General features: G+C 40.2%; 1 protein-coding gene across 1 annotated transcript in view; it reads left to right on the forward strand.

Annotated features, from left to right (window-relative positions):
* Window positions 1-15,842, forward strand: part of LOC124716988 (serine/threonine-protein phosphatase PP1-beta catalytic subunit) — a 90,988-nt gene extending 75,146 nt beyond the window's left edge. The window contains exon 8 of the mRNA XM_047243612.1: window positions 13,785-15,842. The gene's annotated coding sequence lies outside the window, so the exon portion shown is untranslated. The remainder of the gene's footprint in view (window positions 1-13,784) is intronic.
* Window positions 15,843-17,643: the final 1,801 nt, after the last annotated feature.

The raw sequence follows: 17,643 nt of genomic DNA on the forward strand, positions 1-17,643 counted from the left end.
GCAGCAATTAGCTGAGTCAGTGGTGAAAATATTTATGTAAAGGCTCTCCTTTTTTATTGGGAACAAACTGTTGAATTGTGTATTTGTGTGGGTGGGGTTTGGTGTGGGTTTGTTGATGTGGATGTGCCTGTTGTGTAGTTTCTCCGTTTTCCCTTAGCAGAGTGGTGATCTAATGTGGCAATGTAACTTCTTGATAGATTAAGAACTGTGTGCTGGACAAGACTCAAACGTGTGACGTTTACCTTAAACAGGCAAGTATACTGCTGACTGAGCTATTCGAGCATGATTCACGATTTGCTCTCACAGCCTCACTTCCATCGGTACCTCTTCTCCTACCTCCCAGATGTGTCAGAAGAGGAAGTGGGTGGTTCAGTCGTTAGAGTGCTTGTTCGTAAAAGTCATATGTCCCAGGTTTAAATCTTGGTCCAGCATGCAGATTTAATCTGTTGGAATGTTTCAAACCAGTGCACACTCCACTGCTGAGTGAAAATTCATTCTGGTAATGTGGCAGTATTGTATGTTGCATTATGTAGAACCACACTGAATACACTTTTCCACTGTTGTCTTAGAAGATACCATTGCCACTTGGTGAAGTTTTTTTGTTGTTACCAATCCAAATGTCAGTCCACAATTTTACTGCCTCCATTGTATGTCTCTCATAAGAGTAATGAAATTGAGATTAGGGCAGATCAAGAGGTGGTGATTTTGCTCCTCCTTACATACTCCAATAGAACAGTACAAGAGAAGGAAAGTTGCTATTCAACATATAGCAGAGATGCTGAGTTGCGATAGGCACAATAAAAAGATTCACACAATCATAGCTTTCGGCCATTCAGGCCTTTGTCAGCAGTACACACACACACACACACACACACACACACACACACACGCACACGCACGAGGGCAACTTGCACACACGTCTGCTGTCTCTGACAGCTGAAACTACACTGCGACCAGCAGCTCCAGTGCATGATGGGTGTGGCGACTGGGTGGGGTTGAGGAGGAGGCTGGGGTGGGGAGGGGGAGGGATGGTATGGTGGGAGTGGTGGTCAGTGAAGTGTTGCAGCTTAGATGGAGGGTAGGAGAGAAGGTGCGGAGGGGGAGGGGGTAAGTAACGGAAAGGAGAGAAATAAAAATAAAAATAAATTAAAAGACTGGGTGTGGCAGTGAAATGACGGCTGTGTAGTGCTGGAATGGGAACAGGGTGGGGGCTGGATGGGTGAGGACAGTGACTAATGAACGTTGAGGCCAGGAGGGTTACATGAACGTAGGATTTATTGTAGGGTAAGTTCCCACCTGTACAACTCAGAAAAGCTGGTGTTGGTGGGAAGGATCCATATGGCACAGGATGTGAAGCGGTCATTGAGATGAGGAGTATCATGTTTGGCAGCGTGCTCAGCTACAGGGTGGTCCACTTGTTTTTTGGCCACAGTTTGTCGGTGGCCATTCGTGTGGACAGACAGCTTGTTGGTTGTCATGCCTACGTGGAATGCAGCACAGTGGTTGCAGCTTAGCTTGTAAATCACATAACTGGTTTCACAGGTAGCCCTGCCTCTGATGGGATAGGTGAGGTAAGTGACTGAACTGGAGTAGATGGTGGAAGGAGGATGTATGGGACAGGTCTTGAATCTAGGTCTATTACAGGGGTACGAGCCATGAGGTAAGGGATTGGGAGCAGGGGTTGTGTAAGGATGGACGAGTATATTGTGTAGGTTCGATGGACGGCAGAATACCATTGGTAGGAGGGTGGGAAGGATAGAGGGTAGGCTATTTCTCATTTCAGGGCATGACAAGAGGTAATCAAAACCATGGCGGAGAATGTAATTCAGTTGCTCCAGTCCCGGATGGTACCGAGTTACAAGGGGAATGCTCCTCTGTGGCCGGACTGTGGGACTTTGGTACGTGGTGGGAGACTGGAAAGATAAGGCATGGGAGATTTGTTTTTGTACAAGGCTGGGAGGATAATTACAGTCAGTGAAGGCTTCAGTGAGACCCTCGGTATATTTAGAGAGGGACTGCTCCTCACTGCAGATGCGACGACCACGGGTGGTTAGGCTGTACGGAAGGGACTTCTTAGTATGAAACGGGTGGCAGCTGTCGAAGTGGAGGTATTGCTGGTGGTTAGTAGGTTTGATATGGTCGGAGGTACTGATGTAGCCATCTCTGAGGTGGAGGTCAACATCTAGGAAGGTCGCTTGTAGGGTTGAGTAGGACCAGGTGAAGCAAATGGGAGAGAAGTTGTTGAGGTTCTGGAGGAACGTGAATAAGGTATCCTCACCTTCAATCCAGATGGCAAAGATGTCATCAGTGAATCTGAACAAGGTGAGGGGTTTAGGATTCTGGGTTTTTAGGAAGGATTCCTCTAGATGGCCCATGAATAGGTTAGCATAGGATGGTATCATGCGGGATTTGTTTGTAGGTAATGCCTTCAAAGGAGAAGTAATTGTGGGTGAGGATATAGTTGATCATGGAGACTGGGAAGGAGGTAGTTGGTTTGGAATCCATAGGGCGTCTGGAAAGGTAGTGTTCGTTAGCAGTAAGGCCATGGGCATTAGGAATGTTAGTGTACAGGGAGGTGGCACCAATACTGGCGAGCAGGGCACAGTGTGGTAAAGGGAAAGGGAAAGGAACTGTGGAGGGTCAGTCGAGGAAATGGTTTGTATCTTTTATATAGGAACATAGGTTCCGGGTAATAGTTTGAAGGTGTTGGTCTACGAGAGCAGAGATTCTCTCAGTGGGGGCACAGTAACTGGCCACAGAAATATCAGTCCTTTCCAAAGGCCTCGCCTTTTTCCCCGCTCCCAAATTCGACCATGCAGGATTAGTTAAAGACCTTCTCTCCTTCTCCCGGTCCCTACAATGGAAACACTTTTTTGCCACCAACCCAACCAATCAGACTCAATCAAAGACCAATATTGAACCTTGCCTAAATCAGTTCACTCCTCCATACCCACCCCCTGTTAACTTTCCAGAATTTCTTATCCTTGAACCTTGCCTCACCATCATTCCCCAAATCCCTTAATACGCATACTAACCTTACATCCACAGAAAGAACCACAGTCCACCATCTAAAAACTGATCCCGATCTTATAGTCCTACCTGCAGACAAATGCTCCATAACCGTAGTTTTGAACTGCAAGGATTACATGGCAGAAGGACTCTGTCAGCTGTCAGATACTTCCACCTACAAACCATGCCACAGTGATCCCATTCCAGCAATCCAGCAGGATCTCCAGTCACTACTCAAATCCTTAGGCCCAACCCAGAACCTCTCCCCAGAGTCCATCTCTCTACTTATCCCTACCACTCCCGCACTCCCACCTTCTATATGCTTCCTAAGTCCATAATCCCAACCACCCAGGACGCCCCATTGTGGCCGGTTACTGTGCCCCCACTGAGAGATTCTCTGCTCTCGTAGACCAACACTTTCAACCTATTACCTGGAACCTAACATCTTATATAAAAGATACAAACCATTTCCTCGACTGACTCCCCACAGTTCCTTTCCCTTTACCACACAGTGCCCTGCTTGTCACTATTGATGCCACCTCCCTGTACACTAATATTCCTAATGCCCATGGCCTTACTGCTAACGAACACTACCTTTCCAGAATCCCTATGGGTTCCAAACCAACTACCTCCTTCCCAGTCTCCATGACCAACTATATCCTCACCCACAATTACTTCTCCTTTGAAGGCATTATCTACAAACAAATCCCGCATGACACCATCCTATGCTAACCTATTCATGGGCCATCTAGAGGAATCCTTCCTAAAAACCCAGAATCCTAAACCCCTCACCTTGTTCAGATTCACTGATGACATCTTTGCCATCTGGATTGAAGGTGAGGGGATACCTTATTCACGTTTCTCCAGAATCTCAACAACTTCTCTCCCATTTGCTTCACCTGGTCCTACTCAACCCTACAAGCGACCTTCCTAGATGTTGACCTCCACCTCAGAGATGGCTACATCAACACCTCCGACCATATCAAACCTACTAACCACCAGCAATACCTCCACTTCGACAGCTGCCACCCGTTTCATACTAAGAAGTCCCTTCCGTACAGCCTAACCACCCGTGGTCGTCGCATCTGCAGTGAGGAGCAGTCCCTCTCTAAATATACCGAGGGTCTCACTGAAGCCTTCACTGACTGTAATTATCCTCCCAGCCTTGTACAAAAACAAATCTCCCATGCCTTATCTTTCCAGTCTCCCACCACGTACCAAAGTCCCACAGTCCGGCCACAGAGGAGCATTCCCTTTGTAACTCGGTACCATCCGGGACTGGAGCAACTGAATTACATTCTCCGCCAGGGTTTCGATTACCTCTTGTCATGCCCTGAAATGAGAAATAGCCTACCTTCTATCCTTCCCACCCCTCCTACCATGGTATTCTGCCGTGCATCGAACCTACACAATATACTCGTCCATCCTTACACAACCCCTGCTCCCAATCCCTTACCTCATGGCTCGTACCCCTGTAATAGACCTAGATTCAAGACCTGTCCCATACATCCTCCTTCCACCATCTACTCCAGTTCAGTCACTTACCTCACCTATCCCATCAGAGGCAGGGCTACCTGTGAAACCAGTCATGTGATTTACAAGCTAAGCTGCAACCACTGTGCTGCATTCTATGTGGGCATGACAACCAACAAGCTGTCTGTCCACACGAATGGCCACCGACAAACTGTGGCCAAAAAACAAGTGGACCACCCTGTAGCTGAGCACGCTGCCAAACATGATACTCCTCATCTCAATGACCGCTTCACAGCCTGTGCCATATGGATCCTTCCCACCAACACCAGCTTTTCTGAATTGTGCAGGTGGGAACTTACCCTGCAATAAATCCTACGTTCAAGTAACCCTCCTGGCCTCAACGTTCGTTAGTCACTGTCCTCACCCATCCAGCCCCCACCCTGTTCCCATTCCAGCACTACACAGCCGTCATTTCACTGCCACACCCAGTCTTTTAATTTATTTTTATTTTTATTCCTCTCCTTTCCGTTACTTACCCCCTCCCCCTCTGCACCTTCTCTCCTACCCTCCATCTAAGCTGCAACACTTCACTGTCCGCCACTCCCACCATACCATCCCTCCCCCTCCCCACCCCAGCCTCCTCCTTACCCCCACCCAGTCGCCACTCCCATCATGCACTGGTGCTGCTGCTCGCAGTGTAATTTCAGCTCTCTGAGACTGCAGACGTGTGTGTGTGTGTGTGTGTGTGTGTGTGTGTGTGTGTGTGTGTGTGTGTTGCTGGCAAAGGCCTTAATGGCTGAAAGCTATGATTGTGTGAATCTTTTTACTGTGCTTATTGCGACTTAGCATCTCTACTTTATGGTGAGTAGCAACTTTCCTTCTCTCATATTGTTACATTCCATCCTGGATTTTTCATTGTTTGATTCATACTCAAATAGAGTAGGACATGGAGTAGTTGACAATGGTACTAAGAACCTCCAGTACACAGTCCACAGTGGCCTCCAGAATGTGAATATAGATCCTGCCAAATTCACTCCAATGATATAAATGGCATTTCTCGCTTCTAATTTTCTCAGATTTAGTGTGTTGTGTGTAATCAGCGTTAAAATAGTTACATTCCCTTGACTTCATTATGGCTGGATTTTGCAGTTACAAAAATCTGTCTGTTTCGAATTTATGGTTTTTGACATACTGGTATTCTATATTGTAGTAATTCAATTTTAATTATGGAATGAGTAAAGATAAATGGTCGCAGTGTAGTGAGGTGCTGAGTGGTCGACAGCCGATAAGAGACCAAAATAATTATTAAGTCTCTTACATTCTAATCATAGATGTATCCTACCCTGCCAGAGATCTGTGAAACAAGTTGTGTCATATATCAGATCTGCTGTAACTTCTGCACAGCCTTGTGTGGCAACAGTCACCAGCAGACTGTCCTCTTGAACAAGTGGCCATTGACAGACTGTAGTAAAAAGCGATGTTAACAATCTAATGCCATAAAGTACTGTTAAGCACAGTACACCAATGATAAGAGCTCGAAATTTTTTGCGATGACAATGTGTGTCTAAATCTGGATGAAATATGGAGCTTCAGACAAAATTCGGCTTTGTCTTTGTCAGGAACATCTTACCATCACTACAAAGATGCTGAAGAATTCTGGTGTACTTAACGATGTCGTGAAGAACTCTTGAAATGAAGCTGCTAGACCTCTCCAGCTTTACAGTGCAGCAAAAATCGATGGAGGTGGTCGTAGGTTGCAACCTATTCTTAGTGCTATTGGTTTCTCCCAGCTAAAGGTTAGTCAAATTTCTAACCAGGCTTATAACACCCACAGATGGCCATTGCAAAAATTGTATTAAAATGTCTTGAATGTTCATTGAAAAAATTGGGAAAATCAGTTTGCCCTAACAATATTTTTGTCAGCCTGGATGTTGTCTGTTTACAAAACTTCCATGGAGGACACATTGAACCTATTGACAGACAACTCTCCTCCTGAAAATATGAAGTTGTTCTGTTGTGCTTTGACCACCACTTATTTCTTCTGACGGTAATTTTTATGAAATGACTGACAGAGTGGCCAAAGGTTTTCCATTGTCTCCAATAGTGGCCAGCTTCTTGCCGAGTGTTTTGAGGAGCATGCATGAAATTTTGTCCCTTTTTGTCTGTATTAATTTGATTGACAGTCAGTCATCCCTGATAAAGACAGAGGATTATGTAGAAAGCTAAAGATTTGATGCAGAAATTAAATTGCGAATGTTTTGTACATGCTGCTAGCATTAGATGGCTGCTTCACAACCCATGCCACATAGATCCTTCCCCAAATGAGCTTCTTTGAGCTGCATCGACGGGAATCATTACAATTCTTTGACACTGCAGTCCCTTTGTGCTCTCACTTGCTAGCGCCTATCCCATACCCACCTCCACATCTGTCCCTAGGTCTCTCACTTCACTCCATTAATCTATGCCCACAGTGTTTAGATTCTTCCTCTTATTCTGTTCCATTCTGTATTCGTGCTCCTCGAAATCCACTCTTCCACTTGACGTGCTACATTTGACTTCCTCAGGCTCTGCCAGTGACACATTGCTATAGCATTCTCTGCTTGCTGCCTATCCTACTCGGGCGTGTTCTACCTTCCCCTCTGCACCCCACCCCCCTCCCTCCCCTGCCCCATCTTGTCCCTGCTACACACGCGCGCGCACACACACACACACACACACACACACACACACACACACACACACACACACACACACACCGAGTGAGGTGGCACAGTGGACAGCTCAGTTCTGGCCAGCCATCTGTAGGTTTTGAGTGATGTCCGTAAATCACTTAAAGCAAATTCCAGGACAGTTACTTTGAAAAGGGCATGGCCGATTTCCTTCTCCGTCCTTTCCTCACCTGAGCTTGTACTCCGTACGCTAATCTTCCTTCTCTTTACACACTCTGCCTGACTACCATCCTCTGCTGTCTGCCCTCTGCAGTCCCCTGGTGTAATTTTTAATAATTTGTTTGCAAATGCCTTATTTTTAAAACTGCAAAGAGCTGCTGTTGCAATAATTCTTTATTTACTACCAGTTTTGATCTTCTGATCATCTTCAGATATCATAAAATTTTGAAAATTGACATTGCTTGCATGACAGTGTTTCAACTGTGCCATAAAAAATAAATAACAATCGTGCATTGTTGCTGTCAGTAGTAAAATCCATTATACTATCGATAAGACACAGACACCATTCACAGATGAGATCTTAGGCCTAAAAACTGGCTCATAGTTGCCTGCGAGGCAGTATGAGGAGCTACCTAATGACCGTGGGACACACGATTAGCATGTCATCGATCCCTTCAGCTAATATTGCCAGTAGATGAATTCTGATGGAGGACCCCCCCTTTTTTTTTTTTTTTTTAATTGAAGCAGCTCTTCATTTGGCCTCATGAGTCTGAGTGGACCCCCATTAGACCTCCCTAGCTCAGAAAAAATTTGGTGGTGGTACTGGGAATCAAATACAGGTCCTTCTGCACCAAAAACGGTATGCTAACCATTTGGGTAGTCACTGTAAATAGTAAAACATCCTGATTATGTTTTGGTCATAAGTCCAACTGATGTTGATGCAGCTCTCCACTGTAGTCTGTCCTGTGCCAACCTCTTCATCTCTATATAACTACAGCAACCTACATCCATTTGTCTGCTTTCTGTATTAGAACCTTAGTCTCCTCCCCCCCCCCCCCCCCCCCCCCCCCCCCCCCTCCAAATCTCTCCCAGGAAGTTTTAACACTTTGGGCTAACTGCACCAATGTCAATTAAAAAGCAAGATGTCCTACAGTTATGTCATCACATTTAAATCTTAATTGAGATTAAGTTTTCTCAGCACTGCACTAACGCAGGTTAGAAAAAGGTACTGTACATGCTCAGATAATAATAGTTGTAGTCTGTGGTACTTACCTATAAAACCACCTTGGTACTTGGTCACACTTTTCAGTTTATCATAACTTGGGTATTGTTACTGCACTATGAAGCGCAACTAACAGATGCTGAATTTCTCAAAATTTGAAACCGATGTCCTTTTAGAGCTGATAGCTGTAATGTAAATAATTTAGAATGCAAAAAAAATGGATGAGTGTAGTGTTGGGGAGAAACTTGAGGTGTGGTCAAATACAGTAACACAGTCTAACAACAGGCCACAAAACAACAGTGTTCCATATTATTAAATTGTGGTCGTTGACAGTTTGGCAGTTAAATGACAAATAAGTTCTCTTACTGTAGGAAAAGTTCCACATTATACCCCATAATATACTGAATCCTTCTGTGAGTACAGTCTACAGTACCAATGACTCCAGGAAATCCATCAAGTACTCTGAAACCATCCATCTCGAAGTGTAAATTCTGCTGGAGGACAAAACTTTATGTATTGTGGAGACTTTGCTGCTATGATCCCCAATACATCACTGATAATTCTGTACATTGTACTATGTACGTTAGCACTACCACCAATAGCTATATTAAATGCACCAGATGCTTGTGCACTCAATGTCTTTAGAAGTCTGTTCATTGGCAACCTCTCGTTGATTTGACATAATAATCACCATACTGTTTCCTTTGAAAGACAAAGTGTTTCTTCAAATTTCCTGCCCCTGTAATCTGCAAAAGTATTTCCCATTTCCACAAGTACACCAGGGAGTGGTAATTTACATGGTCAAGATATAATATTTCTTCGTCTTCTGTGCCATCTAAAACATCAAAATGCACCACCACCTTATTATGGTACACTTTTACTTCATTCTAGCCATGATAACCTAAACTAGCCTCCAACCTCCATCAACTTTAACTGTGATTAACTAACTGCCTTGTTCAACAGAGGTTGGTGCTGTGGAATTTTGCATTGGCCAGGGTTAAATGTGAACTAACTTTTAATTGGCATTGGTGCAGTAGGCATTTTGAGTCCTGGTTCTTTTCAGCATGCATGTCACAGAATCCCAAGCCTTTTTGCATATCTTAAAAGTGCTTAACAATTCATTCTCATAACGTTAAGTACAAATTTGGATAATTTTTTTAAATTTAGAAAGCTTCTTTTATATTATAATTACAAAATAATTTACTACAAATATAGCACACAAATTTTATTTAAATTTCAGTACATGTTTATGAAAAAATCTGTGGGGATTCTTATTACTGCAATTAACAAGAATTTGTCATTGTATGGTACAGTTTTAAATACTCTGGTATGTATGGTGTAACTTTAGTCAGGGCAGCATAATGCTGTTTCTTTACTTTCCTGTGAACAGTTATGCTTTTCCTGTGCAAACTTTGCATTCTCTTTCTTCTTTTCCATGGAAGGAATTCTATCAGCAAAATGCTTTTCTAGAAATCTGTTGCTACATACATCTAGGGGAGTAGCAGTGTTTTGATGTATGCTTCATTTTTTTGCAAACTGCAAACTTAGTTGCAGAAGAAAATTTGTCCTGATTATTTTGTGGTTTTCAGTATGACACGAGTGTTCACTCCACCATTATAAAGAAGGTTGGAAAGTAATTTTTCACCATGTCATTTGCCATTTCTTGAAAAGGTAGTGAAATGAGTTGACCATTCTTGTTTACACCAGTCTTGCCAAGATTGTAGCCTTGAATGGTATCAGGTCAGGTTCTTTGTCTTTTGGGTTCACTTCTGTTTGCGTCATCTCGTGAAGACTTGACAATCATAGAAAGACTCTATTGTCCCTCCACTTCAGGCACAATAAATGTTTCTCCCCCATTAATATACAGTCATCTTTCTCTATCTTTGTTGGCTATGCCTTGTTTAGGAAATCCATTCTGATTCGACACATACATTCCCATAGCCTTGGATTTATTCTCCCACAGAAAATAAAAAAATCTGGTTAACCGTAGTATCTGGTGAACCGTAGTATCTGTCACTGTCCCTTGTTGAGGTAGCCAGTCGGGGCAGTGAACGTGAGCTGTTTAACTGGCCTTCAACCATGTACAGTTAATTGTGTAAAACATATCTTGTCTTTAAATCACCACACACGTGGAAAATAACTTCCTCTGAATCTACACACACCTTCATCATTGATATGATCTTCCTCAGTTGAAAGCACTGCTGGAAACTGTGAAAGCAAATGATTCTGGAAAGGTCTGATCTTATGCAATGTCATTTACATGTAGTTGTAGATACAGACACTAGAGAATAGCAAAGAATCTATTTCCAGCCAGAACTGAATCTGCAAAAGGTGTGGAAACAGTTATTTGTAGACCAGTAATCACATATTTTGTTTTTCATTACGAAACATGCATGGCTTAGAACAACGAAGAGCAAAATACATTTCTTGAAGTTTATACCACAATGTGCACCAAATGCTTGTGGGTTTCATGTTTTTTGAACTTCTCATTTTTCTGTAATGGATTTCGCGTATTTGTTAGTTTCTGCCTTGATGTGATTTATTGTTGCTTCAGTAAGAAAAGTTGAAAAAATATTGAAAGGACTGCTGTTGTCATCCACTTCTGCCATAGATCCACTTTCTTCTTCGAATTCAGGTAATGATGGTTTTTCATCAGATGTGGTCCATCATAATTCCTCATCTGAAGATTTTTCAACAGTAAAACATCTTCTATATAACTTACATAGCTGATATATCAAGCATAGTAATGTAGAACAGTGGAATGGTAATGTTGAAATAATGCTGTTTTTGTGCCAGAGTCTAAATCAGAATCAAAATCACTGTTTGCTTTAAAAAATGTCTCCTCCAGAACCTGAATTTTCAGATGGTTCATTCAAAAGCTTCTCGGTCACTATTGGTCAAAACCTCTAACATATTTTTGGAAAATGTACTGCTAGCATAACAAGATGTCACGTGTCAGTGTAGTGGATTTGGATAAGTGGGGGTTGTCTTTGAGAACACCGAAATTTTTTGAGGAACATCCACATGATGGCACCACAATGCAGAGGTCATTTCATAGAGTTTCAGACCCAAAAAGAAGTGAAAAACATGTGAATGGAGGAAGAAGAGTGGAGCTAGAGCTTGGGACACTTGCAGCATGCCTGTCACACATGCTGTGCTTGGTTTTGGGATTGACGTGGGGGCCATCAGACCTGTTAATCACTGGTTTCAATGAGTCTTAGGTATGTTGTAGAGGAATCTGTCATGAGTACACGTCTAGTGGCTTTCCATGTTACAGCCTCTAATTTTTAAGAAAATAAATCTTGAAATAATTGTACCTCCAATACCTGAAAGTTTTGACCAAGTGAGTGTAGTGCAGTGGTTAAGGTTCACAGCTATGATGTCAGTGGTATGGGTTCAAACCTTGCATGTACACTTTTTTCCTTCAGTTTTTACATAATTTACAGAATATCATTAAATAGTAAATGTCACGCAAAACTGTTCAAAAGTAGTCATATTCACAGTAATAATTTCATTAACATATCAACCATTACAGCCAACTTTGTTGAATAATACGTGTTCTGTTTGTTATGGAGTAGATAACACAATCGTCTTACTTGCTCCACTTGTTGTGTTAGAACAGAATTATGGATGGTATTTGTTATAGAAGCAGCAGAAACACAGATTCTGGTACCGATTCTGAAAAATTCATGTGCCTGCAAGACTGTAGCTTTCATGAAACGTGCACATGAATTTTTCAGAGTCGGTACCAGAAAATGCCGTTCATTTCAATTCAGAACTATTGTTATTTCTTCGGTAAACTTCAATATGAACCACACACATTTGACCATTCCTTTGAAAGCAGGTCACTAAATTGATGTAGAATTGAAGAATATATTTTTATGGAATGTCCACTCAAAGATATTTATCTATTTGTCTTCACAATTTGGGAGCATTTTGAATTATTTTATTTATTTATTTGGAAAATTTTTACATGTCTGTAAAAGCAAACATCATTCGATCGGTTGATCCGAAGGATGCCATGAACCTTAGCCATTGCGCTACGCTTGTTTTGTCTAAACATGACTGACATTGTGGGGATAGGATGTATCTATAAAACTTCAACATTAGTTTTCACAGAAACTAGGGGCCGCTGCATGAAGAGCCACTAGCTGTGTACTCAGGACAGGTCTCTGTAGAACACACTGGAGACTCATCAGAATCAGTGATTAACAGGTCTGATGGTCTCCATGTCAGTGTTAACTCCCAGGCTTCCCTGAGTTACCAAATTGATGATTCCTTGATGCATCAGGATGTGTCCTATCAACTGGCCCCTTTTTTAGTCAAGTTTGTCACAAATTTCTCTCCCCTCCCTCCGTCCCCCAATTTTTTTCTGTACAGCCTCTTTAGTTATTTGACCTACCCATTTAATTTTCAACTTTCTTCTGTAATGCATTTTATAAGTTTCTATTCTTTTAAATCTGAACTGTTTATCATCCAGATTTCATTTCTGTTCTGTACGAGGCTACACTCCACACAAATCGCTTCAGAAAAGAATTCCTCATACTTCAATCTGTATTTGGTGTTACTTCATGTAGCTAGTCTGCATTTTAGATCCTCTCCTTTTTGGCCATCCACAGTTATTTCACTACCCAAATAAGAAGTCATAGACTACTTTTAGTGACTCATATCATAATTTAATTTCAACACCCTCATCTGATTTAACTCAACTACATTCCATTACCGTTGTTCTGACAACTTGTTTTTAAAACACAGTCTAGTATGTTCATCTGCTCTTCCAAGTACTTTGCTATCTTTGACAGAATTACAATGTCATCAGCAAATCAAGAAGTTGATTGTTTTCCTTCCTGATCTTTAACTCTCTTCCACATCTCTCCATGGTTTCATTTACTTCTTCCTCAATGTTCAAAATGAATAAAATGAGGGGTAGGCTATACAACTCTCGGCCACAAAAGTGAAGGTAAACCTGTCTTGAAACACAAGATTGATTTTAACACTGCAGTGCTTCACCAGATGCAGTTCTATTACAGGTAATATGACATTGCCTTCCTCCAGCCTTTGAACTGACTTACGCTCCTGGCTACAGATGGACCTACAGTTTAACATGTACTTCGAATCATGGTGCAAGTTGCTGTGATGCATGATGGATTCATTTTATTTGATGTAGAGTAAACTGCCACTGAATGGGATGTTGTAAATAATTTTATGATACCGGAGGATGATGGGAAGTTTGAATTAAGTTAACAGCCGCTCTAGGTACTTTTAAAATACTGACAAGCTGTGGGATACAGCCTGCATAAAATTTATATATTAACAACACTATTCTGTAATTGATGAATATTTGTGTGTGTTTTTAATATTTTATGCTCTTTTTTCCAGATTTAATGCACCTCCTTAATTGTGTTTTACAGGTGCTGAAAAATCCTGTGTGTGTGAGAGTGGAGAGAACTTGTGTGTTTCTTCTATTTTCTGGCTACAGCCCTACAATCTGTGATGATATTTTGCTATACAAATTCAAGATACTGTCACTGTTTGTAGAGATAAGTTATAAAGTATTCTTCATCCCAGGAATATACATCACATCTTCAGTCATTACATCTCTCATGTGATGCATGCCGTTCCTACTTATTACTTACTTTTGCTGTGGAACAGAGTAGCCTCGAATGACAACTGTAAAGTGAATTCTTTTGCCCAAAGTTGTTTGCTGCCAAAGTGCTGGAGAAACTGCATGTATATTGAATTATGTAAAAAAAACCTTTAAATTCAAATCTCTACTTATTCTGTAAATGGCTGGTACATTATTTATTTATTTATTTCTCAGTATTTCAGTTCATTAACTGTCTTTTCAGTTTCTTTTCATTATATTCCTGGAGTTCATTAATATATTTCTTTTCTGTTCGCTGTGGAATGTTGTAATGTTTTCATTATAATGACCCTCAAACCAGTTGATTGTAATCATGTTGGAGACTTGATGTTAATGTCAGTTAAGTGTGCTTTTCAAACCTCAAAAAGACATTTACGAGACTGTTTCACAGCTGCTGGTTTGAAGGTTTGCCGTGTTTTTTTTGGCCTTTTTTAAATCACTCATTTAGAACAGGCTGTAACTGATTTTTGGTTGCTTACTGGAGGCACATGCCAGTTGCCTTAAAAAGGAAATCATATTTTAATTTCATACATCTGCCCTTCTGGCAAATGTTTCATATGTGGGACAGTTACATAATACAAGGCACACTTGGTCTGTACCATAAGCAGAAATGGAAGGACTTGAAAGAAAGCTTTTTTTTCTCAAAGTATGCTGATTTAAATGTGTTTGTTTCTTTGATACTCTGAATTTTTTACTGAAGGGAAAATGTGCATATGCTGCTGTTAAATATATACTGTTTTTGTTAGTGTAAACATACAGTTTTACATTCTAAGAGATGACTTTAATTTTAATTGATGTGTTAACAGAAGTACAAAAATGTTATTGCTTACTGGCTGCAAGTAGCTTGTTGCACATTCTATTTGAAAATAATGAGTACCAAAGAAACATATTGATATAAATGCATTTAAAAGTTTTCTTTTTAAGTGGTGTATCTTTTATGCTACAATATATGATGATCATAAGGGATTTAAGTAAAGTGTATAGACAGCTTTCTTTCTGGGTTCGATCATTTTTTTATGTATGTGTGTATATACAGTAAGTCTTGAAACAGATTTTATTAGTCTGATTTTTTTTATGAAGTTGTTTGTGGACTCACGTAAGTCAGCATATTTCATCAGATAGATGGAAAATTGCTTTTGTTATAAATGTTGTGAACTTGAATTATTATAATGCCAGTTGAATTGAATCGTATTTTGGACTTTTGTAGCATATGTTGTGCAAAGTCTGTTTATTAAAAATAACAGTATTGAAGAAAGCTGATCATACTTTCATGTTTGTACGCACTGTGATGTTTTCTCAGTTTATTTTGCAACAGTTTTCAGTAGTAGAAAATTTGTTATGTTCACTGTTTACAGTGCATTTATCAACATCTCTGTGAGAGTTAGTTAGTGGTACCAGAAAGTATTCCCTATTTTGAGAGATGTCTGTGTGTTACCTGTAATGAACGGGCACTTGTGTTTGTGCTTATGTAGAATTCATTACTAATGTATTGGCTTTCAATTTCTGTAGCTTATATTTGTCATTTGAGAGAAATATTTTTCTTTAAATGTTGTGCATGGTTCCGTGTAATTGGTGATGCATCAAGTTGCATTTATTTTTGTCGGGACACAAATGTCACTGTAAAATAATACATGTTACAGTTATTGAAAAGCTTGTTAGATTTCATATTTGTTAAATTCAGAGCTTTCATTATTTCATTTCCTCATATAGTTAGAGATATTGGAAACTGCTTTTAAAATAATTATAATTAAAACTTGTCAATTAGTATTAATGATGATCAGAAGTGTTAGCCTTTGTGTTACAAATAAAGATTTCAACCAATGTTTATAAGATCTTTTTTATCTCCAGTATGCCACTCTCTAGATATATGATACATATAACAATATTCACTGATTCAGTGTGGTAATAAGAATCCAGCAGAAAGCACAATTGTAACATCAGTTGTTTTAATATGCCATCTGCAACCCGATGACTGGATTTCTGAAGATTTGATTTTTGCGTTATGATTGTGCTCAGAACAATAACTTCTTCGTAACTTTGAGGTGCAGTAATTCTGTGATTGAAGAAGTAAAAATGCAGTTTGTCTGTATTTGCAGGTTCATTATTTCATTGCAAGAGGAAAGATAATTCCCTTTAGTTGATGTGTATGTAGCATGGATGATTGAGTTTACTTTCTGAGAATGCTTTATAGTAAATTTTCAGAGATTTTACTGACTAGGAAGTCAACTGTTTCAACATGACATACTACATGATCAATAAAAGTCCTTCAGTCACTTTAATATGTACTATTGAATTTTAACTAAGACAGTGGAGTCAGATATGTGACACTAGAGACAGAACAGGACAGGATCCAGGATCTTGTTGTGATAGCTGGTTGTCACGTAAGCTGTGGTGGTGGCTAGCATAGCATTTCTGGCAGCTGCATCGAAGATGCTACTAGCAGGCTGTTTTGTTGCTCACGTGCTTGACACAAAATAGAAATAGAAATTAAACCTATGTTTCACATGTTGTAACACACAAATAAAACCATTTTAATACACACACAACCACTTTGATGTATATTACATCACTGCAGTGCAACCCAGCTTTTACATTCCTGGAACTAACATTTTGCTGCCGTCTGTTACCTTTTTTTTTTTTTTTTTTTCTTTTTTTTTTTTTCTTTTTGTGTTTACATGTTTATAATTTGCCCATGATGTATGCTTTATGAAGAAATGATAGTGAAGTAAAATCTGATATAGACAAAAAATTATGTTGGCATTGCATTGGCCTTCATGTAATATTTTCAGATATTATGTAGTTAAGTTTCTTGGTACTAGGGCACTTTACTCAAAAGAGCTAATTTGGTAAAAGTTGGAGCAATTCATGTTCTATCTCCAGTTGCTGCCAAGCTCTACTCAAGGTGATGGCTGATGGGAGTCAGTAGGTTTGTTTGAATAAAAGTATCATGAACAGTCCCAACCATTTCCAAACCCTCTCCACTTGCATGCACAACTTCGTGATTGTTGTGATCATTGTGGCACCTTTGTGTTTAATTCGTATCTCGTGTGTTTTGTTGTTTGGTCATTTGTAGTGCTAGTTCACTCATTTTCTCTCTCTGCTTTGCTCAAATGTTTTCTGTTTGCACTAGCTACATATTTTTTCATGCTTAGCAAGACACATTTTGAGAATTTATTCCCATTATCAAGTGCAAACATTTACTAAGTACTTTTTGTTTCACAGACACTGTTTGTGTGTGTGTGTGTGTGTGTGTGTGTGTGTGTGTGTGTGTGTGTGTATTTTTCTGCATATTGGAGGTGGTACAGTAGGCCAACCGTACAATCTCAAAAAGACTTCAGTGAAAGAGACGGATAACAGCACAAATGCAACACCACACACAATACCTGTGTAAATGTTAGCACTTGGCAATGTGTTTAAATTCTCAAAAGATGTCATGCTAAGCTTGAAAAACTCCAGAACTGATGCAGTATTTCATTCTTTAAGTAATGAAGGACTGTTGCAGGGTTCCAAAAACATAGATTATGATGTATGAAATTGAGTCAAACATTTCTACTTCCCAGACAGTTACCTGTTCCAATTACATTGGTGGTAAACTTATTAAGGAATTCAGATAACCTTTTTTAGAT

Source organism: Schistocerca piceifrons, chromosome 9, assembly GCF_021461385.2.
Source record: "Schistocerca piceifrons isolate TAMUIC-IGC-003096 chromosome 9, iqSchPice1.1, whole genome shotgun sequence".
NCBI lineage: Eukaryota > Metazoa > Arthropoda > Insecta > Orthoptera > Acrididae > Schistocerca > Schistocerca piceifrons.